A 16229-nucleotide genomic window follows, 5' to 3' on the forward strand; every position below is an offset into this window, starting at 1 on the left:
TTTATAAGGTGCCACATTCCAGTCTCAGCTGCAGTTTCTTGTTTCTCAGACTGCTTTTTTTTTAAAAAAAAAAAAAAGGACAATCTATCCTATGCAGTACACACATGTGTCTAGTTACCCAGAGAGTGGGGAAGACAGGCAGCTCATTTTAAAAACTCATTCTGATGTAGCACGTGACGACTTCTAGAGGCTAAGCAGGGGGATGCCTTGCAACAAAAGCAATTGTTTCAACATAAACACATCTATAATTCAGGAAATAATTTTATGCTTAGCCCTTTAAAAGCAGTCAGCTTATGTCCTGGATTCTCTACATAGAGAAGATTTTGTTAATCTAAGAAGGCAGTGATTCTCTTGACACACACATACAAGAAGGTGAATATCTGAGAAAGCAAAAGATGCACTTTCTTCAGAAATTTTTATTATTTTGCCCTTATCCACTAGAAAAATAACCCTGATTTGGGAATGCTATTTCAGAGTTCACCCATATGTTAACAGCTCCAGCATTCATATACAAAGTATGTAGAAGCTGCAGCATTTTGACATGCAAGAAATAAGCACTACTTCTTTTAGCAATATAGTACTACATATGTAATTGCTTCATCTAGAGCCAGCCTCCTTTTGCTGGCAAAGTGTAACACCTGGCTCTTCAATTAGTCCCAGTCTAGGAGGCTGCTTGATGTGTAACCTACCACTCAGCAAAGTGTGCGTGGTGGCAATCCAGTGCTCCGTTATGACAAGTACTGCAGCAATTATCTAACTACTAATGCATGAACCACAGCAGTAATTAATGACTTTTAGTGTTGCACTTTATTTCAATGAGAAAAATGGCCTTCTGGTTCCAACTGACTTAATGACCTTCAATTATCACTTTTTCCTCAGCCTGTGGCCAAGCAGAGGGAGAAGGCAGTCCCTGTTCCTATATGTATTCAGGAATCCAGGTCCTGTCTAGGAACTGTAAGAACCAGTTAGGTTTGTAGGTATGGAGAAGAATCTCAAGAAGCTCAAGTTTGATGCAGCAGACATGAGTGATTTCTACTTGGCTAATTAGGCTCTAATACATAGTCCCACTTTCCTAGGACTTTTTTTCCTGTATGACATTCATGCAAAAAATGAAAGAAGACAAAATTAGAAAAGCAGAGCTAAGCTGGCCTCTGGGAATGGGGACCCTACAGAATGGTTTCTATAAGCATTGCTGTTTTCTGGGTAGGGAGTTGCAATGCTAGCTATTGAATATCACTGTAATGAGTAATTACATACCATAGTTAGATGTATCCACTTCTAATAAAGTGAGATTGCTGCATTTCTTCTCCAAGCTCACTGCTCCCAATATTTATGTCATCTATCTGCAGGGGGCATCCCATTCCTGCTCCTGTGGGGATCACTGCACGTGCTCGTAGGGCACACCCTTCTATTTGCAAATCGTGAGGTTTCACTAGGTGAGACAAGAACCCGATGTCGTGCAATGACGGCTCTCCCTGCTCCTTAGCCATACTGGAGGTTTTCATTCCAGACGAATGGAAACAACGCCACATCAAAAGAAATGATTGCTATAGGCCACAAAGTCAATAGCTGTCTGTCCTCTCCTGTTCCCCACTTCAGCCCTTTTCCCAGGACTGGGTTTTTTTCTTGATCAGAATGTGAAAACTGTTGTTGATGTGCCTGTTTTAATAGGAGATGGGTGCAGCTGTGAGTTGTTTTCTCCTGTGGTCTTGCCAGTATTGTAATAGTGTCCTTATCTCCATGGCATGTGGGGGCAGTAAATTCATGTCAAAGTTAAGAAAAAAGTGAGCTTGCTGGCAGCTAATGGCAGGAAGGAAATGGAACATAATTGTATTTAAATTTGATTTTAAGTAATCTTCAATGCTATTTGCTTTTCCTTCCCTTTTTTTGCTCTGTCCTTTTCAGACCTTCTTTACTGAAGTCTTTATTCTTTGATCACCTCTTCTTTCCTTAGCTCATGCTATCTTCATTTTTGACTGGAAATGTCAAAATCCTGCTCATGTGCTTGCCTCTGGGACACTTCTACTTGATCAGTTATAGACGGCTGGATCTCCTCTGACCATGCCCAGGCATGGGTAGGGAATGTTGAAATTCTGCTGTACTAGGGGTGAATTGAACCTGCAGCACTAAAGGCACCTCTGAGGGTAGCTGTAACGTCTCAGGATTAAGCAGATGGGAAGCATGATGGACTTGGGTATTTCATACCTGAAGGGTTGATTTTGACCTTGTCAGATTTAATTTTAGTATCAACAGCAAAAAAAAAAAATTTCCTGGTCTACTCTCATGTGCTTTCCCTTTATGCTTTTCCTGTTAAATAATCTTTGCCTGGGCAAATGTGATTGTGTTGCTCTATGATGTGCTTGTAAGAAGTGTCAGCTGCTTCCAATTGGTAAGCGAGTAGGCTGGTCTCTTGTGCAAAATGTCTGGCCCTGCTACTGTACGGTTTTCTGCTCAGCATGTATCTCAGAAAAATCACAGGGAGATGGCAGAGGCTTATCAGGTTTTTTGTTCCATTTACATGTCACTCCAGAGTGATTCTCCTCCATCTGCCTCCTTTGGTCATGCAACAGCTTTGGGAGAAAAGAAAATAAGTGGCTGAGCCTTCAAAGTGCTAAGCAGCTCTTGGGAGCTTTGTCTCTCTCTAGTTTACTGATGCACCTCACAGATGTGGGGAAAGGGAAAGGGGGGATGCCTTACATCCAGAAAGATCCAACTGTCGCCTTACTGGCAAAAGTAATGTCTCTTTGGAGGCTACCTGTTCCAGACATCCACCCCGTGCCAGGCGGAGTGTGAAATACATACAGACACCAGTAAGCCTGTAGGAGTTGCCTTCCTTTCTGAAGGGCTCTTCCAAGCTCTTTTTGATTCTCTTCCTGGTGCTGGGGCAGGGGGCAGCCCCAGGATGGGGATTCCTGCCTGTTTCACAGAATCACAGAATCACTAAAGTTGGAAAAGACCTGTAAGATCATCAAGTCCAACCATTACAAAAAAAAGCAGAGCAGCCAGTGTGGGACTGCCCTTTGTGATGGGTGCCATATAGCTGCCCCCATACCATGGGTTGCATATGCTCTGTGTCCTGTAACTCCTTTGGAAAATTAAATAATCAAGGGTTAAAATCCCTTTCCAAATGGACTTGGGAGCTGCCAACCTTGGCCACTGGCCTGTCAGGGTGCAGTGCACTGGGAAGGGGAACATGGAATATGACTGCCAGTGTTTCTCTGTAGAAATCTCCATAAGGTGAAATGTGCTTTCACAGTGTGAAATGAAGGTTGTTTTTCTTCTGCCCCTATTATTTTGTGCTGTAAACCCTGTGCCAGTCATTTTGGATGCAGCCGGCTTTTTGGAAGCAGGAGGCTTTTGAAAGATTTTGGAAAGTTTAGCCCATGATATAGCTGAGGACTTGTGTTCTGCGTCTCCCACACAAACCTTCTGGCAGTCCATGGAGGTCCTCTCTGACTCAGTAAGCAGAACATTTTGCTACAAACTACAGGCCTGCCTTTGTGCCACTGTTACTGCTACTTTGCTTCTGCACAGCTTTTCGAACAGCTATGGCTTTGCAGCCTTGCACTGGGAAAAAACAGGATGCGTTGTGGGGAAACATGATTCTCCTATGGATGCAAATACTCCTCAAGCTGCAAGTGTGTGCTAATGAAAATGCAATGTACGTAAGGACTGAACCTGGTTTATGAGACTGTCACTGCTAGCTCAGCGGGGATTTATTCTGAGCAAGAATTGACCGGTTGTTTTATTGCAAAACATAAAGATTATGCAAAAAAATGATCACTCTGTTTCATGATATGCTTCTCTCTTATGATAGTTTACAAGTCTAACTGTGTGTCCATGGCTGTGTCACAGAATAGGGAAAGCACTTGTTGCATGTTAGAATTTATTAGCATGTCTCTCTGGAAGTACTGTGGTCAAAGGGATAGAGCAGAAGGCAGCAAATTAGGGGGTTGAGGTTTTATTCCTGCCACTGTCATTGAGTCAGTTTGCGTAAGTCATTTAACCTTCACGTGCCTCAGTTTCCTTATCTGTAAAATGGGGATAATATCACCTCCCCATACACACACACAGGTAAGGTTCTTTGTGTTGCGAGGCCAAAAACTGCTGTATATTAACTATTTATCATTTTTTTGTCGTGCCTTGTAATGTTGCTCCCATATGCTTCTTTTGGAAACATTTTTTGAAGGATGGTGGGAGTAGCCCTGTCCCATGCTTTTTAGTTTAGCTGGCTTGAATTGAGATAGTAAAGAGTGCTGGAGGATGACAAGTTTCTAATGAGCTAGTTTACGCTTCTCATGCTTCATTTCCATGTTTTAGCTATCTTGTATTAAAAATTTTAACTCAGGTGATATTTCCAGTCAATGAAAGCATTCAGGTGGTTGCCCTCCCTCCAGAGAATAATAATATTTTGCTGAATTTTAGAACAGTTGTATTCCATTATATTGAGTTCATTGAGCACAGTGTGTTTCGTTTGGGAGAGCCCATCTCAGAAACATCCTATCATTGAGGTACCACAGTATCTTTTCCAACAGCCCAGAAATTACCACTTGAGTTTGTTGACGCAAAAGGTTTCTGGGGAGTGAAGCCAAACACCTAAGGGAGCAGACTCTCTGGCCTTCACACTTGCATGTCCTCTGGCCACTTGGCAAATGAGAAATGAAAATTGATAAAGAACGAGGACAACAGCTAGCGGAGAGTTAGAGAACAGGAGGTGTCTTCCGCAAAGAGGAACAAGGCTAAGAAGGAGTCGTCGTCACGTGGGATGGTGATTAACAGGCTCATGATGGAAAGGCTGAGTTTCCATCGGGCTAGATAGTGGTTATTCGCTTGCTGTTTCCTGGAGATGATGGAGGAATGATAAAGGACAGATCCTGATCTCTTCTGCACTGAATTCACTCCAAGTGAACCAAGGTGTGACAGAGGTCAGAATCTGGACTGCTCCATAATGTGTTTAGTCCCCTTAGTAAAGCAGTAAAGTCAAATAACAAATGTGCATATTCAGCCAACATTTCATGGGCATCCAGAGTTCCAGTATTTGTACATATCCTATTATCTGAACCCACATCTGTTCCAGGAGTTGTAATAACATTACAAAGGGCTCTTTTATGCTGCCTGACCCTGTGCATAATGCCCTGGAGCCATGCATCATGAGGCTGCCAGCTGGCAAAAGGAATCCAAGGCATGCAGCAGCACCCATGAAATGAAGCTATAGGTTTAACAGAGAATCAGGGTCCAGGTAATTGGCAGTGAACGGGGATAGGGAAGGGGGAGGGGTTTTTTGTAACAAAGTGAGAAAGTATTTTCTTCCCTGATTTTCTTGCATTTCCTATTTATACAAATTATCTTGATCACTGTGTTGCTAAACAAGGAGATTTTAAACTGGGAGAAGGAGGAAATCTGTATACAGTGAAAGAGCTGGTTACTGTTCCTTTTGGACACTTTTTCTGTATTGTGAATTGTGTGGAAATGTACAGAATAAAAGTGAAGACGCGCATGCCTTGGCTGGGCTGAGTTTCCTTGTGTTATTTGCCAATAGAGCTGGGTTGCTGCTTCTGGTAGAGTGGTAAGACTGGTGTGACTCAAAAGCTGTGAAGAGTTAGTGGAAATGGAGGAAAGGGATGCAAGGGTCAAAATTCTGCATGTGTGTGTGTGGTGGGGCAGGGAGTGGAGGGGAAGCGAGTGTTAGGCCTTTGGATAAGCCAACTTCAAGCTCATGGTAACAAAAAGGTTAATGATACCCTTAATATTTCCAGGGAAATCTCAGTCCCTCAGTAAACTCAGATTTTCAGCATTGCATTCAGTGTGTGCAGGTGAGATACAGCAGAGATTAGCAGGACTGTAATGTAGGCATATAGGTCACCTCAGGGTCTTAGCTATGCATCTCAGGAGCATTTCTCCAGTGCACTGTCTGATTCACCCTCCAATTTAGCTTAGGTTCTCAGTATAACACTGTTTTAGACTAACTCATGAGCATATAATGGCTCTGTTTGTTTCTGCCCAGCTGTGCGTGGTTGAAGACATTTCTGTCATGGCCATCGATGCTTTCTTGTCTTCAGCAGCTGCCCTCCCTGCCCCACTCAGGAGCTTCTGCGCTGTTTCTTGACACCAAGTTTTCGTGGCCACTCTCCTGTGCAAGTCGATATTTCCCAACAGCTCCCTTGCCTCTGCTGTCCCATCCTGAAATGATATTTCTGAATCATTTTGTGATGTTTTCTTTGCCCTGTCTCTCTGGGACAGCACCTGCCACAAAACCACCTCCCTCACACATGCTTCTGGCTCCCCCTCCACTCCAAGCACTTTGATGCTCACCGCTGCTGCCAGCAGCCAGCTGTGTGCTTGTCTCTCTTAAAGGATATCTTAAGCCCCCTTTTCCTGCTGTCTCAGACAGCCCAGGAATATTATTATTATTAATAATAGTGCTAAAAATACTAACTGTTCTGCCTGTGCAGGACTGGCTGGAGCTGGATGAGAATGTAGTCCAGTTGTAAGTTACACTGGGCCTTTCTGCACAGTGAGAAAGCACTACCAAGCACAGCTTTGACATTCATAAGCACTGCAGTATAAAGCACTAACTTCCCTGGGGTCCTTCGCAGTAACAAGCTGCACCAAATGACTGCCAGCTGCTCTCTGGGAATGTGCATGGAGAAGAGATGCTTTTTGATGTGCTCAGATCTGCCCTCACAGCAACATCTGGAGGTGTTCCACCACCTGCAGGCAGAGCTGCTCAGTGGTGTGTTTAAAAAAAATGAGAGTAGAGCTTTATGTCCTACTGGTTTTGCACCCCAAATTCTTGAATGTGTGTGGCCTTGCACATGTATGGAGTTCTGAAGAGAGTCCAACTGTTGCTTGGCTCATCCATTGTAATTTGCCCTTGTTCCTCAGCATTTCAGCTATGTTAGCTGCTTCAGGGCTGATTTCTAGCCAACTTACCCTAAAAAAATCTTTCATAAAGCTGGTGAAATTCATATATATATACACAAACACACATACATACATATATAAAAATGTCTTTCTCATAGGCTAATGCACTTTGTTAAGTGGGGAATTCCCTTTTTCATGCAATCTTTCTTTATGTATGAAATGCAATAACTTTTAACTGTTTCTTTAAAAAGCTAAGCCTTTCATAGTAGGAATGTAACTACAATGAAAAACAATCCATTTTCAGGAGAAAAAAAGAAGAATCCTGACAGGAATCGTTTGCTTTGGAAAAAAACCCCCAACCCCCCTGCAGCTTCACTGCAGCCAAGTGACTTCAGTATTTCCCTGCAGTTAATATGTGGTTCTCTCTCACAAGGGATCTTTTAAACTACGTAGTGATGCTTGTAAGAGATGTTGCCAAGATTGTTAAGTTTAAAAATAGGTAAATATTGGAAGTGGACCCATAATTTCAAGGTGTTGGGTCTCATATTTTCACGTTCAAGGGTTGATATTGATACATGAGTGTTATATTTGCAGCCATATTAGTTCACAGCAGGCATACCGCAGGACAAGGAAACCTTCAGAGTTGCTCCCTCTCTTCTTCCACCCCATCTGTCCATAATCTTAAGTGGCACCAGGGATGTGTAAGTGTGTGTGCCTGGGTGTGTGTTTTATCAGGAACTGTTTTTATGTGAATGTGGAGTTAAAGTGAGTGTGCCAACCGCGTGGATCCTGCTGCTCTCATTCAGTAAGGCAAGCAATCCCACAGGTAGGAAGGTGAGCTGTGAATCCCAAGACCCAGAAAAGTAAAGATTTTTTGTCCCATGGATATGAAACAGGAGCCACCTGCTGAGACTTAAACTCAGATGGACAATCTGTAGTGTGATAGGAAGCCAGGTGAAGCGCTACCTGGTTAATAGCTGTAATCAATTTGCTGTCTAATCAGGGAGCTAACAAAAATCAGTAGCACTGACTGTCAGAAGAACTTCTGACTGCAGCCTAGTCTGTTCTACATTTGCCACCAAAGCACCTAATGGCTTGGCAAGAAACCGCACAGGGTAATTCGAGAGATTTCGGCTTTGGGATGCAGCATTTTGCAGAAGTTAGAGGAAGGCAGGAGGCTTCTCGCCAAAGGGTGGGTGTAGGTCAGTTCAGATGGATGTTCTGTTATGCTGGACAAAAGGTGGAAGGCACATAGTAGTTGGAGGGGTTTTTGTTGTCGTTGGTTGGTTGTTTTATTTAAGGGTGATGGAAGAATGAAGAAGAGATTTTAAAATGAAATAGTAAGATTAAAAAGGTAGCTTTGAATGGTATTTTGGATCCTGAAGCCTCATCCAGCCTGAACCACCATGAGTCAAAAAATGCTGTTACGTAATTCGGACTAGTGTTTGGTGTCTAGAATTTGGGGGGGTTTGTTGCTGACATAATTAGCTAGCAGGCTGAGAACTGTGTTTGCTAGAAATAGGGTATGATTAGCTGCCTGCTTCTGTTAGTGCATGAATGTATCACATAAATTTCTTTGCTGACAGAACTGATGATATTCTAACAAGCTCTGGTCTTTCCCACTCCATTTATGAATATGTATTTAGCTCCAGGAGTATCTGCATTTTGCTATGGGGTCTCAGTATCATCCCTGAAGTAAGTAATATTGGGATGCAAGGCACCATATAAATTTAAGGGGTAATTTTTCTGGCTGTTCATTCTTTTCCCTTGTTTCTCCCTTCTGCCTTTTACCAAATGTAAGATGGAAGGGCAGATATAATCAGTTGTGTCCGAGATGATTGCAGAATAAGGGGTCACTGGATAACTAAAAGTTTCTCAGTGCAACAGAGCTATTAAAAGTTATCCATAGTCTTTTCAGTCACTCAAGCTCTTCCATTTTAATTTTCAGTTTTGTGACAGCTAATGTTGCAGAGGGGGCCTGAAATTCGATATATATTCACAGATGTGACCAGAATTAATGTTATGTTAAACCAATGGACAGCTTGTAGATTGAAACTTGTAGATTGAAATGTCTCTTAATATAAAACCATGTGAGCAGTATGTATGTAGCTGCATGAGTGCATGACTCCACAACTCACCCTGAAATTCTTACACTGGATTTCCAGTCAAGCTGAATTGTACTTGTAGTGCCCATCTCTAAAAAGTGACTTCCTCCTGGGATACCTAGTTGGGTATTGCAGTGCCCTGCAGATCATTTGGGATTTTTTTTCCACCTTTAATAATGGAGGTCAGATCTGTCTGTAGCGAGAACTTAAGCATCTGTGTGCATATGTGGGGGAGAGAGAAATAGGGCTAATTAGAATTACGGGGCACTGTTTGATTTGGAATATTAATGCCCTCCAGCCTTCTCATGTTTAAGATTTTTTTTAAAATCTTCTATAATTTTCTGTATTTTGATTTTGAAAAGCCAGCAATGCAGTATCTGGATTATCCTTTTTTTTTAATTAGCAAACACTGATATTAATCTTTCTAGAATATAGATTCACAGATCCTTCTAAATTACAGCCTTTTTCAGTGTCTCAACTCAGTCATCCGAAAAAAAGACATCTGTAAAAATTACTATGTGTAGGCCTTGGATCCAAGGAGTGGGGAATGGTGGATAATTCAGAAACATCACTGCAATTGGCCAGAGGTATTTTTTCTGCTTTAGATTCTTTCTTGCTACCTGTCTGGTGGGGAGATGAAGCTTTTTGATGTCAGAAATGAACTTTCTGCTTCCAGACTGTGATGCTTAGTTGTAATTGTCTCAGATCTGTACTTTTGTCTTACCCAGAGACATTGAACCTCCCTGTCGCTGCTTCACTTCTTTCCTAATCAATATGAGAGGTTTTTTGTGGCTCTTTGCCATGTATCCTCACTCGATCACAGAAACAACACAAGCAGACAAACGCAGGTGACCACGGTCTTCCTTCAGACACACAGCAAGAGATGTTTTTTTCTACTCATGTGGAAAGAAAGCTCACTTAGGTCCTGCAGCCACAGCAGTTAGTCAACACTTGAGGGATTGTTTCACAGGGAGGGGAGATGGATGCTACAAATTCTCTGGCGGCTGTTTGCTCACAGGCAACGCACGCAACATCCTCTTTTGCTAAACACAGCAGAGCTCCTTAATTACAGGGGGGAAGTTTTTTTGTCCAGGTTTCCAGGTCTGCCATCACTGGGAGACTTGCTCAAAGCCCTTCCAAGTCAGAGAATCTCTAGTTACTCTGCCCGCAGTTATCTGGGGAGGGAAGGAAGGGGCTAGATCTCAATGAGTGACTGACTGCCTTCACAAATTGTCTTTGCTGTTCCCAGATATCTCCCATCAGAAATAGGCTTAACTGCACCTCCTGTTTAATGTGAGAGATGGGTTACACAGATCTATGAGCCTGTTGAATCCAAGATGGATGTGGGAGTCACCATGCGTAACCTCCCACAAGAAGGCTTTAGGAACTGTAGAAAGCTAGCTGGATCCCAAAGCTGCAGTTTGGCAATGTGCAGACTTTCATGACAAACCTATCCACTTATTAAAACACACACTGAATTTCTATTGCTGTGAAATACAAACATAGGCTAATTTAGCTTGGTGGGGACATCTGGTGCAACCCCACACTCAAACCAGGGTCAACTCTGAAGTTAGGTCAGGGTGCTCGGGGTCAGATCCTTGTTTTTAGGACCATTATTTAGGTCTTATCAAGGCCTTCTTTGGGTTTATGTAAAAACAGAAAGAAAGAAAAAAGTACTTGCTGTAAGGAACTAGGAGCATGAATAGACAAACGGACTGTTATTGCCCCCACTTTGGTAATCCGAGGCAACATGAAATGTGTGTGACTTGTAGAGTCAGGGACTGAACACACCACAGCCAGCTAAAGAGAGGTTTCTTTCACTTACTTAAAGGCACCCAGGAAATAACTGCTAGAAAAAAGAACAGACCTGCAAGTCCCCTGGCTCCCACTACATTAACTTCACATCTGGCAAATTTTATTGCACTATGTGTCTCCTATTGAATTTTCTAGTTTCTGCAGTCTCTCTTGTGCTGAGGGTTGTTTCATGAACTTACGCACTTTGCTTTGAGTTGTTGGGTTTTCTTTGTCCCCTGAAGCTAAAAGTTGCATCCCTATTGTGCAGAAAATAGGAAACAGATTTGTTCTTCTCAAATGTGTTGGGCCTTTAAGTGGAAACTGGGAGAAGGAGGGGACAGCCTGCAGCCCTGCCACATTCTTTCCACTGATACACATGACACCAGGCAAAAGCCTGATTCTGAGCCACTAAAACAATAGATATGGAAATGTTTTCTCTTTTCTTTTGTTTTTCTTCTGTCCCTTTAAATTGAGCATAACGTTGAAAAGCACTTCAGAGCCTGGTCTAGGGCTCATGTCCTCTGTTAGTCCACAGAACAAGACAGAGTTGCTTACCCCACAAGTTCAAATACCAGTGTACTGGCCAACAACAACAACAAAATGGTTTTATCTCAGTATGAACTAAGCGTAACAGCTAAAAAATGATCTGCGCCAGGGTACAGCTGTGTTCATGCTTGTCTAAACGTGGCCATGGAGGAGCAGTGTGCTTGACTGGAAGAAGCAAATGCAACTTCCAGACAAGCAGGTAACTAATTCCTCATCTTCTTGACACAAGGGTATTAGGTGTAGGTTCCTATGCAGGTGTCATGCTGTAGATACGGTTCAGCAATCTGACTCAGGCCTCAACCACCACTGTCTTTCAGTCATTTTCTTGTCATCATTTTCTTGCATAACCATGAAATAAAGGAGTCTAATGAGGTCTGGTGCAGCCACAAGACAAAAGAGCAAGCTGTGCTACTGTTGTTTCTCATGGGATGGGAGCAGGCATAATGCATGGGCTGAAACTCTGGAGGCAGAGAGTGTCCAGTTCGTGTCCTACACGTACGCACATAGGCAAACTAGCATTCAGAGGCTTGAACTTAGACTCAGCATTTATTTCACATACTACTTTTTTTTTAAAAAAAGTAAATGCTGGATTTAACTTTTCTTAACCACCAGTTTTACCACCAGTATACAGCACGCAATAATATTGATGAAGCTTTTGGTTCTCAGATGAAATGTGCTACAGTTATTAATAACAATTGAATAAAACTAATTATACTTCAGGTAGAGCTACTGTTCTAAGCCTTCTTTTTTTCAATTGCCTCAACGTTTCAAACTCAAGTTCTTGAAATAAATATGCCCATTCTTAGCTGTCGCTCTGAAGTATTAATTAAAAAAAAAAAACCCACACAAAAAACTGCTCTCCACCACAAAGAAACAAACCTTGAGCAGAAGCAACTAATTTAATCTGCTTCATATGTTAATTAAGCAAGTGCTTTTCAGAGGTCATAATGCAAAATTTGGTATGAGAATGGTGGTCAAAAATAGCAGTTCAGTCTTGTCTCATGTCTTAAGTATTGATGAGATATAGGAAACAAGACCTCTTCAAGCTGGAGGACATTTGGCTAATGACTTTTACAGTTACGAATGTTAGAGTTTTCACAATGTTGGTCAAGCAATTCTGCACACAGGGAACAGGAAATCACTTTCCATTTTCTTTAATTTGTCTTCATTTTTTAGACAGCCTGAGCTTAACAGTGGTCTGTATTCTGAAGTGGTTCCAGATTCAATGCTCTTCCTTTTCTCAACTGTCCCAAATAACAAAGCACCTGAATTTTAAAATGGTATTGTTGGCCTTTCTCAAATTCTGTTCAATAATCTTAGTGGGTGAGATTTGAATTTTGAAAAGTTGTAATCATAGGGCAGTATGAATCAATAACAGTTTTGTGACATCTTGAGCGATAGCTTGATGTTCCATGATTCTGAGTACCTGCCATCTTAAAGTTTTCTGAACACATTGTTATTACAGCCTGACAAGGTGTAAATTCCAATGGATTTACCTGTTGTGGTTTTTTTTTTTTTTCTTCAGTAACAGTAAACCCAGCAAAATTTGCCTTAAGCCCCCTTCCTAGATCAATTCTTCTAGCAAAGTGCCAGGTAATTTTTCTGACTCACTCACACAGCTGGCTTATTGTGTTACTGGGGAAAATCATAGGTGAGAAGAGGCGCCACAGTGAGGAGAGTTTGAATGCATGTCTGCCTACAGTCTGATCTGGACATTCCTTACAGAATGAATCTGAACATTAGACAGGCTGTGGGGAAAACTCCAGCTGTGAGGGTTCATATAGGATTGAATAAAAATGTTATCCCTGTTAATAAACCACAACTCCATGAAGAATGACTTTTTCCTGGTCAGATCAGGTAGTGTATCACTTTGCAGGTACTTCTCCCACCTTCACTTTTCAATTTCATGAATAAAAAAACTCACGAAAAACACACTTGCTAAACAAGTTCATAAATTCCCAGCACTTCTTTCATCATCAGAACAACTAGGGGAAAATCACTATGTAAAGAGCATTGAATTTCACTTGTGACCTGGTCCTATGACTATGGTTCAAAATTAGGTGTTTCTCAGTTTTTTCACCAACACTGTAGGAATAATTTGTGATATAAAGGGAGTATCATTTTACAACATTCCAAAACAATATTTTGGCTGAAAAATTAATGGTACCTGTAGATGCTAGAGTAAAGGCAGGCAATCCAACAATGAAAGTGCTCCTCATTTCCTATCCCAGACAGCTGAAACAAAACAAATGTCACCAAAAAAAAAAGTTAATCAAAAGCTAAACATGTCACTAAAGAAAGAGTTCAGACAACGACAGTGGTGCAGGGTCATACACAATAAAATCCTTGTTGAAGAGTCATGTTTTCTACCTCTTGGAAAAATATGATGGTGGAAACATAAATAGGCAAATTATACTGGGAGCATGAGCATTTTGTTAAATATCATGAACATTTCATTAAATATCATACTGCCTTTAGGCAGTTAACAGTGGTTCCTAACACAAATCTTGTGTTGCTGCTTTCAATTCCTTGACATGGTACAATTGCTAGATATGCATTATTTATGCTGTCCTAATAGGATCTTATATTAGCATCATTTAGACAAAGAGAAGGATGCAGGTTATTTAAAGAGGGTGAGAAGAATGCTGAAGAGGGTGGAGGTGCAGAGAGGGAGATGGAGCTCAATCTAACTGTTTGAAAAGGTCTACTTTGCAACAGCTTAGTGTTTAGCCTGAATAAATGGAAAAGGAATAGCCTGGGGAGGCAAAAACAATTCTGAAGAGCTTTAAGTAGAAGTATATGCAATCTCTTGTACTGTTGAAAAGCAAATTGAAAGAACAAGAATATTGCTACTGAAGTACATGTTCACCTAACCTCTTAGGTTCTGCAAGCCCATTAATATCATTTCATCAGTAATGGTGTACACTAATTATCATTAATGCTGAAATTAGGACAAAAGGGACTGCAGACCTTAGCTAAGATTGTGTTCCTTTGTTTTAAACATTGTATATATAGTACTAAAAGATTGTGGGGTTTTCAAATGGCATGAAGTTCTTATAGGTCTCAGAAGACTCAAGATGAGACCCCAATTCCTATCCATTTCTCAGTAGAAATAATAAGCCCAAAGACCAAAAGAGCTGTAGATTGTACAGAGTTACTCTGATTGTTCGTGCTCCTCCAAGTAGAACCAAATATGTTCAATCAGACCCACCTCCTTTTAATAACTCCATAATTTCACACTAAAAATGAATGGTATAGACAAAATGATTACCAGCAATAGCTATAGTGGTTTTGTCAAAATCAGCCTAAATTAGGATTGTTCAAGTGATGTCACAATTTATTCTGCAGGGGAAGATACCTTCCCCTGTGTTCTACCTGCTTCAAATTCCTGATGTGCAGAAGGAACCACTGAGGCAAAGAATGTCCTGGAGGAGAAAACAGAAGAAAACAACATGTAATGTAAGTACGGCTATTTTCTTAAGTCTTTCTCACCACATTGATGGTTCCAAGAGTTAAAAATGTGAAAAAAAGACCTCATGAGACAGGCCCCAAATTTTTAACATTTGTGTGTATTATATATTATAAGTTGATGTTATAGATTTTAACACATATTCTGAATGTTTTTATTAACTTTGGATTTTTTTAACACCCTTTTAACATTTATATTCTGAACCTTTCCTTTAAAAGTGGAAGTGGAAGAATCAGAACTTCCTCTCCATTGGTTGCTTGTTCACTTTTTACTATTGAAAACTGTGTGTCTAATGCAATCACATAATGTTGGGAACTAGGTCTTTGGGGAAAAACTCAGATCATTTCGCAAGAAGTGCTAGCATTGCCCATAGTTGTCCCCGTACTTTGACCTCAGTATGAAATCTTTAATGTGAATGTTAAAGGGTTTTAATGTGTTCATTTTTTTTTTAATAACAACCAGTCCAGGTCTAGGTCTGTGAATGATGATGCCATGTTTTGTTAAACTACTGAGCATGAAAACCTAGATCAAGCTGACGTTGAAGCCAACAGCATCCCACAGGAGTTTCCATCAAAGATGTATTGTGCGTTATAAGGGCCATGAAAATGGCTCAAATCTCAGGCAAGAAATTGCCAGTAAGTTAAGAACAGATGTACCTAATTTTGTTCTTAGGGGGGGAAATCATGGTCATTACATTAACTAATGAGGCATTGAACATGCGCAGGTTATAGCTGTTCGTCTTCCAGTTCCTATGTTTCTAAGAACAGATCTTTATGTTGGTTTCTCATTATGTGTGTGTGTGTCTGTACCTATACATTATGTATCTATCTCCTAAATTTCCCATTTGCCATAGTTATTTCTAAAAATGCTATCAGGGAAAGGGTACTACTTAACTTTAATACAATTTCATTTTTTCTTTTATTCTCTTGTGAAGACATCTAGCTAGCAAGCTATCACCTGAAGAAGCTTTGTAACCCTATCAATCATCCTCAGGAGTGTCCATTTTTAGGGCCTGAATTTTATTATGTCCTACGGATAGGATGAGTAGCTGTTACTTCAACAACAGTCAGTCTCGGTGCAGGCTTGACTTTACTACAGTGAGTGCTACTAGGTAAACTGAAGAAAAAACCTCTGCTAATATATGCAAGCTTGTACTGTAACCATTGAAACAGTGAGCTGATGAGCTCAACTGTGGACTGAGGCTAAGTCACTGAAGTCCTGGAAGAGACAGCTATAAAGAAGTCTTGGTAATAGTATTTCTGAACATGTTTGATAATTATTTGTCAATATTATATTCTCAGTGTTCCTTTTATTGCTGTGATTTCACTAAAATTCATAATCAAGGATTTAGCTGTCTGTCTGCACTTGCACTGAAGGAGAACATCTCATCATTTGATTGCACATAAGGAAAACTTGTCAAAACCACTTATATTTGCCTTTAAATGTGAAGT

Source organism: Gavia stellata, chromosome 4 (genome assembly GCF_030936135.1).
Source record: "Gavia stellata isolate bGavSte3 chromosome 4, bGavSte3.hap2, whole genome shotgun sequence".
Taxonomy (NCBI): domain Eukaryota; kingdom Metazoa; phylum Chordata; class Aves; order Gaviiformes; family Gaviidae; genus Gavia; species Gavia stellata.